Genomic DNA, 15,171 nt, shown 5'->3' with positions numbered 1-15,171 from the left:
CAAATAGTCTGTAAGCGAGTCAAGGCTGTTTATTTGAACCAAGTGCCATCGATTTCCCTGTTGCTGGAACACTTATCCTCAACCATCAATGGCATATTTTCATCTCTAATCCCAACAATTTGAAGATAATGGGAGACCAGAGTTGGTTTATTGTTTGCCATCATCCTCACAGAGAGGCCAAAGTATGTAGTGAACTGGAATATCCATAGCACAACTTTGGTGGTATTTTTGATTATACTACAATCATTTGTAGCAGAATTACTGTCTGGAATATGTGCAGAAGGAATTGCAGTTTACTACGGACAGGTCATGGATATATATCTGTGTCTGTGTTTTTGTCATCTGTTTGACATATGGTATCTACATGAGAAGGAAGTAAGACCACAGTTCAACCAGTCTATTTAACTAGGTCATGTTTGGAATAAAACATTACGAAGTCATTAGTGAAACATGTAATTGCTCATATCCATCCTAGTCAAGATAAGCGGATTTTGCTGTAAATTTGATTCTTTAAGTTGAGGTAGTGAAATTAGCTTTTCCTGAAGGCTGGTGATAAGTCATGTATGATTAGTGTAAAGTTTTATTGCCGATTACTTAAAATGTTTACTTAATTTGTGATTAATTCCCATGTTAAAACCATCCCTGAGTTATGTGAGAGGTATTTGTATCAAGGCTGCAGCTAAGTAGATTAGGAACAAAAACAGGTCAGCTCTGGAATCCAAATATTAGCTTTATGATTTTCATCTGTATAAGCTTCAGATGGGCTCTAGGCCGCTGGTTAAATCTTTTCTCAACTCATGTTTTTCTTCGCTCCATTTCAGAAGTTAGAATATGGTGAAGTTTCTGTATAACATTGACTGGTATCTGTGGTTGCTCACCTGTATAAATATGAATGTATCTGAGTCTCGTTAGTCACCTGTGCATTGAATTATTACTGGTTTCATCTGACCAAACTAAGTTCATGAAACTGTCTTCATGCTACATGGAGGTTTGTTTTTGTTTGTTTGATACTCCATCTCCCACTCGAGAAGACCTGGGTGAGAGTGGATCTTTAGCACCCCATGCTTTCCCTAAAAGGTAACTTTGCTTGATGCATGTCATCATATCCCAATTGCGAAGATCGATGCTGTTGATGTCAATCATTGGATTGTCTGGTCCAGACTTGATTATTTTGGGCCGCTGTCATATTGCTGGATTATTGCTGAGTGCAGCATTAAACAGCAAACAAACAAACAAACAAACAAACTCTTTCTCCAGAGGAGGAGATTTTGAGATTTGAATGAAATCTTAATCAATCTTAATCTGAAAATATTTTTATCTTGTTTAAGATGTATTAAGTCTGTGTGATAATATTTACTGAGAGTTTTATTTGCTATTGCCACAGTTATATCCTGTAATGTCTCATTTTAATTAAGGACCACTTGAAGGCGATGTTACGTATTATGACTGCTTGATGGGAATCTTAGTTTCCCAAGAACCACTCATCACATTTGAAGATGGAAATAACCACCACTTCACAAAAAGCAAATTTGATAAAGACCACATCTGGTGTTTGTGGTCTGTTGAGAGTATATCATTAAATGTAGAATCACGGATAATCATGGTTAAATTCTGCATAAAGCTGCAGGAAATCATTAAAAGTTTCATATCCAGCATTTGCATCAACTCAGTACACAGTTGAATGGAGCACATTTGTCACTGACAGAGATGCCATACCCATAAAGCATTTTTCCATCATGCTAGCTCATCTGGCTGACTAAATTGATTCCGTTTTCATTCTGTGTTTGACTGTCTTGGTTTGATCTAAGCTGCTGTTTGCCAGTCTAGATTAGAGAACAGCTCTTATATCATGGTTTAGAGACAATATGGACACAAGAATCACATAGTGTGCAGCCACGTTATTGTTGGATGTTATTAAAATGCTTTTTTACCTGCAAACAAGTTGAGCATATTTCCACTCAATTTGTTAAGGTTTTACGAGTCTTTTGGTGACTGTCACCATCCTGTTTGCAGGAGTATATTAAGCAGACTTATTCCTTTATTGATCAAATCAGTTTGTTTTGTAGGCCAGATATATTTATTTTCTATTTTTACATATAGCCTACCCTTAATTTTGCAAAAGTGAAAAATATATTCAATTTGAAAGTCATTTTGTGATATTGTCAAATTATGATCCAGTATACTGCATCATATAAGACGTTTTTATCTCCAAATGCCTACTCCCCGCCCAATAACGCAGAGTGCCCAACAGGGTAACAATGAGTACCATCTTTTCATGTCTCTTGGAGATGCTGCCAGGAGATCTAAACCAGCAACATACCTCTCTGGGCAAACACTCTATCCACTAGACCATGACGAGGGATGGTTGGGGGTTTATTGGTGGAGGGCTTCATCAAACGTTAATTTAAGCCACACCTTAATTACTTTCATGAATTCAACAATGTTTGATGTGCTCCTGTTATTTGATCATGTCAGAACTCCAAACATAAGCACATTCAAATTGTGTCTCTTGTGGGTAATTATCACGTGCTAACAAAATATTTGGTTCGTTAAACATGTGTGCATGATACAGCCTCTTTGAAAGTATAAATCAATTACAAAGGCATTTTCATTTGACCAGCGATGCAGATGGATGTGTGTCACAGAGTACGTGGATATTAAGTATTCTGTTTATTGGTCTTGGACACTTAAACATGTTAAAACAAGAAGTTGAGCGAGCATATAACATCAGTGGTGTGGAAAGTATTTTCCCAGTCGTCCATGCCCATTGGCATATATATTACAATAGTGTTAGAAGTGATTAGGATATTATTAAATATTTATGTTTTTCTGTGACTATTGTAGGACTTGATGTTTGAAAATAATAGGGAGTTGTTTTTGTCATTGGTAGGTTTATTTAAGCGAGAAATATGAGGAGTTTGCATATTTTTTTAGCTGCTTTAGATTACTGTCCTCTTTGCATGTACAGTTTTACTGTAGGTTATGTGAAGGAGACTGTTGACTATAATCTAATTACTAAGCCTGTGAACGTATGTTTTTAGTTCATCGAGGAGACATGTTCTGAAGGAAACTAGCTTTTCAGGCGGATTCAAGATCAGAAAAGTTTAAATTCTTAGCATCATAATAAAAACATTTATGCAAAACAAACAATTTTAAATAGACGCACCATGCAAGCTGTTCAGTAGATGACTAAGGATTTTTTAGTTGAATATTCCGAGTTCACATTTTTGGGGAGATCTGATTTTGGTGACAGATCAATGGTTAAGTTGAAGCTCAGTGGAGTGTTTTTGCTTTGACACACTAATGTAACTTCCCCTATGCAGATCAATTTATAGGCCCCATTTCTCCCATAGAATGTGCAACCGCTTGATTTGTGTAGACCTGCTACGAGTAATGTTATGGAATGTACTGGCCATCAGATAGCAACTACTCGGTCAGATTACAATGACGAAGGTCCTGCAGGGAGGATATGTTTAGTCCTATACACCAGGGAGCTGCCATGGCTGATAGATTAGTGGGTGGATTAGTGATCTTACTGTATACTCCCAATGGAGTTAGGTAGAACAAGATGAATGATGGTGCTACCCCAGTTGGTCTGTCTCGGAACGGGATCAAGATGGTATTTTGCTGGTGTGGCATTTAGGCAGTCATATCATGGCTTGAATAGACATCAGATAGTTGCACTGACTAGCACAAGGATTAGTGGGTGATGAATGCACTTCTGCTGGGTTGCAGACTAACCCTTGACCAACAGATAGGAGTAAGTGCATCCTGGTTGAAGTTTGGTTTGTTAAACGTTTGAATACAGAAGAGAGTCTTCAAGTGCTTACCTCCCGAGGGAGTTGTTGACGTTGTTACAGATGGGAGGATTAATGAATACTCAGTAGTGAGAGGCATCTTAGCTTATCTTGCTCATGGAATGGAGGTTATGTAGGTCAGAAAAAATTGTCATTTACTGGTAGTCGTGTTAGGTGCTATTAGGAATGATTGGTATTGGTACCTTTCATCTTTGCAAATTATTGACCTTTTTATGCCCATGATTGTAAGTCAAAGATTCAATAAAAACTGTTACTGACACTACAACAGCATGGCACTGTGATGTTTGAAAGGTTGTGGCTAGATGATGAGTCACTTCATGGTAAAGTTATAGAAACAAGTAGAATGTGGAGACTGGAAGGTTCAATCAAGAATTTTATCTTGATTTGAAAGTAAATCAGTACTGTATTAATGAGGCTAATTCTGGTAGTAATGTCGTAAAACTTCCTTGAATTGCAACATTTTATACTGAGAGGGTATTGATTGTGAGCAGGGATATCGGAGGCAGAAGTGCAGTGGTGCTGCTTACAGATAGTGAAGCCTTCAGTGCTGACAGCTGCAGATATTTGGCTTTTGAAACCTTCAGTTTAAACAGCTGCAGATGTATGGCTTTTGAGACCTTCAGTGCTGACAGCTGCAGATATTTGGCTTTTGAAACCTTCAGTGCTGACAGCTGCAGATATTTGGCTTTTGAAACCTTCAGTGCTGACAGCTGCAGATATTTGGCTCTTGAAAACTTCAATGATGATATATCTGCAGATACTTGGCTCTTGTAAGCTTCAGTGCTGATTGCTACAGATATTTGGCTCCTGAAACGTTCAGTGCCAGTAACTGTAGATATTTGGCTTTTTAAACATTTGTCCTAATAGCTGCAGATATTTGGCTCTTGCTATCCAGAGCAACTGACCGATGCCACAGTAGACAGGCTTCTGGTGTGAAAAGCTTATAGCCAGTCAATCAAGTGGACATGTATGACAAATCAGATAAGTTGATAGTGGTTCTACTTGAAACATTATTCATATCTACACTTCAAATTCTAAAGGCATGGCTAGAAATAGTTTTATGATGTCTGACTTTTAAAACAGTTTGATTGCTATAGGACAAAGGTCGCAGTAGAGGTCAGTGGTAATTAAGAAAGTTGTTCAACTGAAAAAAAAGGGATATTTCAAGATCTAAAGATACTTGTGTTAATTGTATGGGGATGTGGTCCAGATTTAACATAGATACTTTAACACTTGGGGAATTTGATCAGAATTCAAGCATCAGATAAATATCGATCCTATACAATTATGACCGCTCCCAAGGTGAAATGGCTGATTTTCCAAACAGTTACATCCTTCCCCCATCACACATAGACCTCTGTGCAGTTCCTCACAAGAAGCTGATCTGAATCACATTCTTCATGTCCTAACTGTGATATGGGTTCTTTGGGATTTGTCACTTGAATGAGGTTGCACTGTTCTCTAAGATTTCATGTCAGTTGGATATGTCATCATCAATTATTGTCCAGCAAATATGCAATTTGTTATCTTCCTAATTTGCCAGGCAGAGATTGTAATTCTTTGAGCAAGACATTTATTGGATGGTTGGATGAATATTCTGAAATAAGCGCTGGAAGATTATGTGTACGCCTGCACAATGAGTACTGTTCTTTTGGGAAGACAATAGATGTTTGTAACAACATCCACTGCAATTTCCTATGCTGGTGGTAGCTGTGTCCATCTTTATCTGCAAATGACGTGACTTATGCTCTTTATTTTGCACTGCGATCATGCAGGCCCTCCCTGAAAGACGTTAGAAACACTTAACAGACTATTGGAGACATGGTTTCACACATTAGTGTGTGCTATTAGCCAATTAAATTCAATCATTTTAGGTCTTGTTTCACAAACTTGAAATTTTCCAGGTTGGATTTCGTGGAAGGAAAACATTCCACTCAACTCTTGAAACTGCATGGGAACAGGGCTTCTTCAGATTTGGGAGGAAATTGGTTAAAAAATTGATTTTGAGATTGGAAGACAAACTTGTTGTGATGATTTGTTTTTGCATCTGGTGAGGTTAGTTGAATGTGAAGGAGCCATTTTGCCAATATCTAAAAACGAAAAATAGACTTGAAACAGTTGAAGTTATTCGGCTTGCAAAGTGAGACTCTGTCTACAGGAAGTTTTCAAAGAGCTTCACTGAAAGAATGATTGATTACCTGATGAAAAAATAATGTAACAAAAGCACGTCCTTGTCTAGATGTTTTCTCTCATTATATTATTGAGCAACCACATTGCTAAGACACTGAAGGGTGGTGACAACAAATTACACATTGTGTTTATATATCAGTATATCTTGTAATTGTCTACTGCTTCTGTCAGTATATCTTGTAGTTGTCTACTGCTTCTGTCAGTATATCTTGTAGTTGTCTACTGCTTCTGTCAGTATATCTTGTAGTTGTCTACTGCTTCTGTCAGTTTATCTTGTAGTTGTCACTGCTTCTGTCAGTATATCTTGTAATTGTCTACTGCTTCTATCAGTATATCTTGTAATTGTCTACTGCTTCTGTCAGTATATCTTGTAATTGTCTACTGCTTCTGTCAGTATATCTTGTAGTTGTCTACTGCTTCTGTCAGTATATTTTGTAGTTGTCTACTGCTTCTGTCAGTATATTTTGTAGTTGTCTACTGCTTCTATCAGTATATTTTGTAGTTGTCTACTGCTTCTATCAGTATATCTTGTAGTTGTCTACTGCTTCTATCAGTATATTTTGTAGTTGTCTACTGCTTCTGTCAGTATATCTTGTACTTGTCTACTGCTTCTATCAGTATATTTTGTAGTTGTCTACTGCTTCTATCAGTATATCTTGTAGTTGTCTACTGCTTCTATCAGTATATTTTGTAGTTGTCTACTGCTTCTGTCAGTATATCTTGTACTTGTCTACTGCTTCTATCAGTATATTTTGTAGTTGTCTACTGCTTCTTCAAGTGTCATTTAAAGGAAATGTCCTGGTATTCTGTGAATCTTATCTGGTACTACTGATACTGATTAGCAGATTGTATACTACTCAACACATGTTTAAGAACACCTACAATTGAGCTGTGTGTTGCAATATATACCCACCAACCATGACCGATTAAATATTGTCACATGAAACAATTGGATGTTCTTTTACTTCTTTTGAGTTGCATATAAGGTTGACAGAACTGATGTCTCATATTGTTGTTGATATGATGTTTTTTGACACATAGTTGATCATTTATATTGTCAGAATTAATCTATGACTTGTATAGCTCGTTAAATTAATTAATTATGTGGTTAGAACATATCAAGGAGTACATTGATAACCTAGTTCGGGGAAAAGGCTTTCCTATCAATTTTTCATTCAAAAAGTAAATAAGTTAAAATTAAATCAATTAAATGTTTGATTTTGGTATTGTTTAATCAAAGGGTATATATGAATATATGAATCATTGTTTGTCTTTTCTAGCTGTTGTTTATGGCAGGAAGAAACTGCATAAAAATTTCCTAAACCCAATTTTAAATCTTAAATCTCAGGTAATTGGAATATTTACTTATCAAATTATGTTGAAAGTTTGGTCCCTAAGCAACTTATTTTGGTTCTTAAAACATTTTGGGGGGGGGAATGTTTTAAGAACCACCGTGAAAGATCAATTAAATGTTAAATGGGCCCAACTGTTTTTTAAACCAGCCGCAAATGAGACAATATATCAACAGATCTTGCTTGGTATCTTTGACTTTATTTTCGGTAGATTCTTTGAAACAGGAAGAAAATTAATTTCAAAATAGTACTCCCTCGGAGAGGGTCTTGTCCAGGCTTTTAGTACTAAGGAGGCCAGGGGTGGCTTAACCAGATTGATAGGATTTTTCTATTGGCAATCAGACTTGGAACGAATTGACTGATGAAAAAGATTGCCCAAGTGATGTAACTGCATGTATAGGTTCGCTCTCTGATGAAAGAACTGCAATGTAAAGTAAATGGATATTTGACATTTACTTTTCAGTAAAGCCAAATACGACATTGAGAGAGAGAGAATGCTTTTATAAGATGTTTGTGTTTTATGTGGCTAGATGTCTTGAACATTCAGACATAGACACTGCTGTTTGACGGAATTCAGAAATCAGAAGAAAGGTGTCTCCAGAATACTGATTTCTTTTCTTGATTCTCATTTTTTCTCTCTAGTCAAGGGGATTTTTTAGCAGTTGATGATGGTACTTTGATGTCGTAATAAAACATTTCTTTGTGGGAATTAATCATGGTTGAAATTTATAGAATTTTTTGAAAATGCTTTTTGTGTGAATTGAATTGATGGTAATTTTGTTGAGAAAAGTTGTTTTTCAAAACAAATTAATCCTACATTTTTGTGGTTGATTTTAAAAGCAGAGTTATTGGGCAGCAAGAATGAGGCTTTTCTGAAAATCTGAAGAAAAAAATATATCATATGATCTCTTTTTTAAACCAATTACTGTAAGAAGCTTTGTAATGTCAGATGTCAAATTTGCATCAGCGTTTGATGGGAAGAACAGAGGAAAAGGTCAGAGTTAATTGGTGTGAGAGACTTGTGTGTCACATCTATCTATTACATTTCTGTCATCATGTATCTATAGCATGGATATGTATCAAAACCAATATGGAATTATCTGTGTGTAAATATAAGGAACCTTGCAAATGTAGTTTGTGTTCACCGAGGTTACCATGTTACCAATGATTGTTTTATTGACACTTCTATGTTCAACTTGAAGCCTAACGAGGATAACCCGACTCTCATATATCTAAGCCATGAGTACACTCTTTTCTATTGATTTATTGATAAGAAATTCCAATGATAATTTTGAGCAAGATTTTAAATGCATTTACTGTGTATAAAATGGACTTACTTCCTACTTCACAACAAGTAACCAGCATGTGCTTGATGATGCAGCATCTTCATCTTATTTTCAACCTGGTACATTTGTTTTGATGCACAACATTTTGGCTCAAGAATATCATACTATGAAGGAGTCCATGCTGTGACCTGCTTGCCTCCTGTTACGTACATCAAGTGCAGAATGCTTGTTTCATGCAGGGAATGTTGATGCGTGCAATGAGCTAATTGTTAGCTCACCTGATCAAACAGCCCATGAAATGCTTATTAATCTTGGCACATAATCATTCATCCAACCATTGTCTGTCATAAGCTTGTACGTCAGTGACCAAAATTATCTCCGATGCAATTCCCTATTTTGACTTGTACCGTATGTTCCTGTGTTTTTCAGATGAACAATTGACTTGCCTTTGTATGTGTTTGTGATGGGTGCCACTGGTGGGGCAGGATATGCTCACTTTTTCGCGAATACTTGGTATCATCTCTGTTTGATAGTGATTCATAAACACATGCTTATCATATAGTCGGGATCATACAGTTGACTATGCTTTTGGCAGACATTTCTTATGAATATGGAAAAAGTCGCTTTTATTTATGAAGCTACATAACCCATGTGAAGCTCAAACTTTGCTTGATCCCAGCCATGGTGTCACGAACAAATTTTTATGGCAGCCATTATAAAATATTATTCACATTTTGTATTTTCAAATCTGAAATGTGATTAATATTCTGTAAGAATACTATTCAAAACAACTTAAGAACAACCACAATTGAATGGCTGTATGTAGTACCCACCATCAATTACAGCATCCCTTGCTTGCCGTAAAAGGGGACGATGCTTGTTGTAAGAGGAGAGTAACGGGAGGTCAGGCTCGCTGACTTGGTTGATGCATGTTATGGTATCCCAAATGTGTGTATCAATCCACTGGATTGTCTGGTCCAGACTCGATTATTTACAGACCACCATCATACAGCTGGAATATTGCTGCATTAAACAAACAAACAAAACAAACAAATGAAAAGAATTTGGTCTTCTTTGACTTCATTTTATGTATGGATTATTAATTACCCCAGCTTGTTTCCCAGCTCCCAGAGCGCCTACATGGTCTTGTGGAAGAGCATCCGCCCCGAGAGCGGAAGGTCCGGGGTTTGATCCCCGGCCACGTCATACCAAATGACATTAGAAGATAGTACTTGTTGTTACCCTGTCTGGCGCTCGGCATTAAGGGGCTAATACAAGGACTGGTCGGCTCGGAGTCGGTATACTCTGTCTGAGTGGGGTGTTCATGTTAAACTGTGGCATGGTATCTCAATGGGTTAGCACTATAAAATCGGCATCAGTCTGGACTTGTACAAACAGACACACACACACACACACACACACACACACACACACACACACACACACACACACACACACACATGCATGTTTTCATTGTATTGGTGTTGTGCTTACTGACATTTACAGCATAGTCTCTCTAAGGAGGTGTTCTGAGTCACAATTCATATATAATAATTGTTACAGATATTACTTGTTTTCATCATACATTCCAGTATTACACATGTCCAATTAATGTGTCTGAACAATTATTATTCATTGGTTAGCACTTAATTACCTATCATATTACCTACTCCATACCCACTAATTATATATATATATACATGTATATAAATATCATTGCCTGAGTGTGTGGACAAGGTTCAAGAGTGTTACAAATGTTGTATAGTTCACACTCCTCTCACACTCATATTCATGTGAAGTGCAGTCAGATGTCCAAGGCCCATGGCCACAATGAACCCCATTTCGAAGAGCAATCACTGTAACTTGAATTTACTGTTGTATGTTTAGGTATTGGACCCACGCCAGTCATATCACTAGGATGACTTTGTCAAACTGGGCCTACATGCGTTGTACTTTAAACATGTTTGAATTACTGATATCTCCAATCTATTTGTTAGCCTGTGCTGATGGGAATCCATTTTGGAAAAGTGCTTTTACAATGCTGTGATTTGGTTCCAAAAATTTATACTCAGTGTCATTATTGAAGGGTCACCTAGGTATGTAGGATGTCACATATGAACATATGCGAACAAGCGTTAATATAACATATATGTAGGATATCACAAGCATTCATAGGTCTAAGTGTGTCGACACTGTGATTTTCAGTAGTAGAATTTGTTGTTTTAAACTATGTCACTCTGAGTGGATGCTTTTATGAAACTGGAAGAATGGAAGATTATTAAAAACAATGAAAAATTCAATATTAAAGGTGATGGAAAACAGTCCCCAAAACACACACCTGAATGCAACCAGTGGCTTAATTCCTGCATGAGCAATTTATGACAAGTAACAATGTCAATGTCCATGTGGGTATAAAATCCTTCTCTCCAGATGCAACTGAACTGCACTCTTGGAAGCTGAAAATGCAACATTTTATCTCATATTATCTACGTGACCCCTCAATAATGATGTTGAGTAGATAATAATATCATCTAAATAAATTTCAAGAACAATCTTGAACTATTATATGTCTGTAAAGAGTTCTCAGTGCAAAGATCACTTTGTATTTGTAATTCCCTTACTTGATTTTCTTCAGATAAATCTCAAATTTGAGAGTGGGAGATTGGTTTATTGTCCCAAACAAGTCTCCTCTCTATATCATTGATGGAGATTAAATTTTTTCTAAAGTTATCTCAAGTTTTTTTATCACTCCCCTGATGTTCACAGTGCTGAGAGGCAGTTAATTAGTATACACAACTTAAAGGCCAATAGTACAACATGTGTATGTGGCTTGCTCAAGTATTTATACATATGTCAATAACTTTTTTAATTAAGATTTATTGGTTAGTCACTAAGTGAGGTTGATAACCCTTGTTACCATTTAACTAATTAGTTGATTTCGATGTATACCTCTATTAGAAGATATTATTAGTTAGAATATTAGTTATGTTTAATACTTATAATAGTGAACAAAGTTGCAACTCAACTTGAAACTTTACTGTATGAAAATGGCTTTACAATAAATTGTTTCATCATAGTTTATGTCAGCTCCTCAGCCCTCATGTAATACATGGCAAAACAGTACAGTTAGCTTTCAGAACATAGCCATGATGGAATCAGATTTGAGTAGAACATTAAACTTTTCACAAGAAGGTCAGTTGACAAAGTATTGGGCATATATTCGTTTCTTAGACTGGTATATTCAGGGCTTATTAATAATAACATGATATTCACAATGTTCGCAATACACGATCCATTACAAGACTTTGCAACATACAAGACTTATGTGACAACATGAAATGCCAAGCAGCTTACTATAACCTGGGCATGTTTGTATATTTGCGCTTGGCAAGCCCTGGCATCCAGAACATTTATACAGGCCCACAGTTTATTTGTGCACCAATCACTTCTTTAAAGCGCCCCACACAAGTAGACCTGTGCAAGATGAAACATTGGGTTTCTCTTACCTGCAATGGTTTTTGTGTAGTTGCTTCAAAGACTGGAAGTGCTTCTTGCTGGTAGGGTCAGAATGTGGAAATGTAGATCAGTGGATTTGAAGTGGCTTCCGACAGGTTGGAAAAGTTTCATATCATGTACATGCCTGTGTGATCGTACCCATGTTGGGCTGAGATGAAGGACTGTCAGCCGTTGTAGGATGTGGAATTGGGTTCTTTGAACATTTTTGTCATTTTGGAGGGATTTTGTGGATGCAGGAATTCCAGTTTTGACAGTTTAAGGATTTTCAATGGTAGTGTTGGTATACAGTGTTGAAATGTGTTAATTTTGTATAGAAATAGACTTAGCGTTGTAAAGGTGAACAATTGTAGGTCTTTAATTCTGCCTTTGTATGTGTTTGATCATATTTGTGCATTGACATTACATTCAAATTAAATATTCATGCTATGTGGGCGTTAAAGTATGACCTTCTCCTGCCACAGAGCAATTAACTTTCTACTGATTTGTTTTCTTGATGTGAAGAGGGCGTCATTATCCATATTGATACATTTTTCTTCCTTATGTAACCATTAGCATTTGTACCTGAATAGCGAAGATGTACTTCTTTCAGTACATAACTCTCACGTTCGGTATTATAAGTGATTATTATTATGATTGTTTGCAGCTTGCTTATATACAACTCAACATTTGCTAAGGACCACATCTTTGACTGAAGATGATTATTTTGGTCCTTAGCAGATGTTGAGTGGCAAAGACAGAGCAGTAGACTAAGGTGCTGCAATTTAAAGTTACCTCCATTAGTCATGCTGAGATCGTGTGATTATGGTCTGGATTTCTAGATTCACCCCCATTCATGCTGGTCCTTGATCTGTCACTTTGGGCTATCCAATTATATAATATGTTTTATAACCGTATATTGGTGTGTATAAGGTGAGTTTTTCGTACCTCAAATTAGGGGGTTTTCAAAGGGGGACGTCTTATACACAGGGTTGAAGAGTTTTGATGTTTTTCTCCCCAACGCAGACATAACTGTGAGCATGTTACACCGGAAATACCATGTCAACAAATCCGTAATGAAGTCGCAAACTAATCATGTAATTACACTGTCTGGTTATAAAAACAGTTCATTATATATCTGGACATACCTTTGTAATCTATTTTATAATTTTATTCAAAATTTCATTCAATATTGTTTATTTTCATTTTGGCAAAATCGTATGTGAAGTGATTGGAAGATCGCACCACTCAGTTATTTACAGCAATCACGGTCATATTACCGCTATTGACACCTTGAAACGAACTTTAGTGGATAGAGAATATATATATATATATATATATATATATATATATATATATATATATATATATATATATATATATATATATATATATCATAAATGCCATACTTTGACTCGCTGAAAGTCGTATTTGTTGTAGTTTGACTATTATTTGTCAGCATAAAGTTTTCACTATCGCAAGTGCGGAAGCATCGGCAGTGATTGGTCAAATTGTTCCATATGGAAAAAAATATCCAGCAATAGCGATCAGCTGGACCAAAGTGCTACATTTATGGTTGTTAATTTATTTCAAATATATATAGTAAAATACTACTAAAATAACATGATATTGGAATAATTTATTCCGAATAAGATAATAGTTGCACGTATTTGTGATGTTTACAGACACACACCGTTTAAAAATACAGTGGTTATTGCAGTAATCCTGAATGATCGTTGTCACCGCTTTTACTGAAACTTGTAGTTGCACTTCAAGTTAAAGACAAATCTCATTTGCAGAAATAAAACTTTATGAGTTCATTTCAAATCATAACATTCAACAGAGTGACTAGAAACCTGCACCACTTACATTTGTAAATACAAAAGGTAGACAAGAAATGTCGTTTGCATTTATTCCTGTAATGTCACAAATGTCAGAATTTTCAATAAATTTTCTGGTAGATGTAACAGTTGAATCTATAAAAAGCAAACACTTGAAAAAGAATATATAGATGGTATAGAACTGCTTTATCTATTTATTCATCAAAATTAGTTTTGATGTTACAAGTTTGAAAGATGACCTTTAATAACATCCAGCAGAAATTGTAAGTTTGCTTGCAGAAAGAACATGCTAGCCTGTTTGGACAACATTACAAAATAGAATTCCAAAAATATTCCATTAAAATGTCCATGCAGGTCTTACGTCGTTTACCTATACTCTAAACAGGAGAGCAACCTAATCTGTCTGTGAGAGCAACCTAATCTGTCAGTGAGAGCAACCTAATCTGTCAGTGAGAGCGACCTAATCTGTCAGTGAGAGCAACCTAATCTGTCAGTGAGAGCAACCTAATCTGTCCGTGAGAGCAACCTAATCTGTCAGTGAGAGCAACCTATTCTGTCTGTGAGAGCAACCTAATCTGTCAGTGAGAGCAACCTAATCTGTCCGTGAGAGCAACCTAATCTGTCAGTGAGAGCGACCTAATCTGTCAGTGAGAGCGACTGAGGAATATCAAAACCAATGAAATACTGGTTCTGGAAATAACATGATGAGCCACGAGAAGTTTAAGATGCTTTGAATAATGATAATTTTTACAACTGAAATGCTCAGAAGTGTCAACTACTGATTCACCTTGAAAATCTTCAAGTCTGGTCCTTTGTGCCGTCATCCTCTTCACTTTGTGAGGGTACTTCTACAAGACGTCTTCATCTGTGAACATATGATTGGCCATGTTTTTGCACCTCTTTTCGAAATGGTATCAAAAGAATGGGTCTCTTCTTAAATGTAGGGATGATGCAATGCAATTACTATGAGAAGTAGGGGAGACAACAAACATTTGGATGATAATTCAGTATTTGGCAACCCACAACATATAAATATCACAAATATTTTTTATTTATGGGTTATCAATATCTTCCCCTAGGCTTTCATTTGTTATTTCTAAAAAACCCAACATTTTTCTCATTTAGTGAGATTTCTTCTCTAGAAAATATGAACTTTATCAGGTGACTCAAAGACATAAACATGTTATGAAGA

The 15,171-nt window shown here is 36.2% G+C and overlaps 1 protein-coding gene across 4 annotated transcripts in view; it reads left to right on the top strand.

Moving 5' to 3' along the window:
- The window catches only part of LOC139472030 (zwei Ig domain protein zig-8-like), a 153,052-nt gene that overhangs the window by 38,659 nt on the left and 99,222 nt on the right, over positions 1-15,171 (top strand). The window contains exon 1 of one of the 4 annotated variants that reach the window (XM_071254527.1): positions 12,148-12,257. The exons of the other annotated variants lie outside the window; for them this stretch is intronic. The gene's annotated coding sequence lies outside the window, so the exon portion shown is untranslated. Of the gene's footprint in view, positions 1-12,147; positions 12,258-15,171 lie in introns of those variants that run through there. 4 annotated transcript variants of the gene reach the window in all.

This window comes from Haliotis cracherodii, unplaced genomic scaffold, assembly GCF_022045235.1.
Source record: "Haliotis cracherodii isolate W230 unplaced genomic scaffold, xgHalCrac1.p SCAF_1, whole genome shotgun sequence".
Lineage (NCBI taxonomy): Eukaryota > Metazoa > Mollusca > Gastropoda > Lepetellida > Haliotidae > Haliotis > Haliotis cracherodii.
The sequence above is the reverse complement of the archived record's forward strand: the minus strand, read 5'-3'. Positions and strand labels throughout refer to the sequence as shown.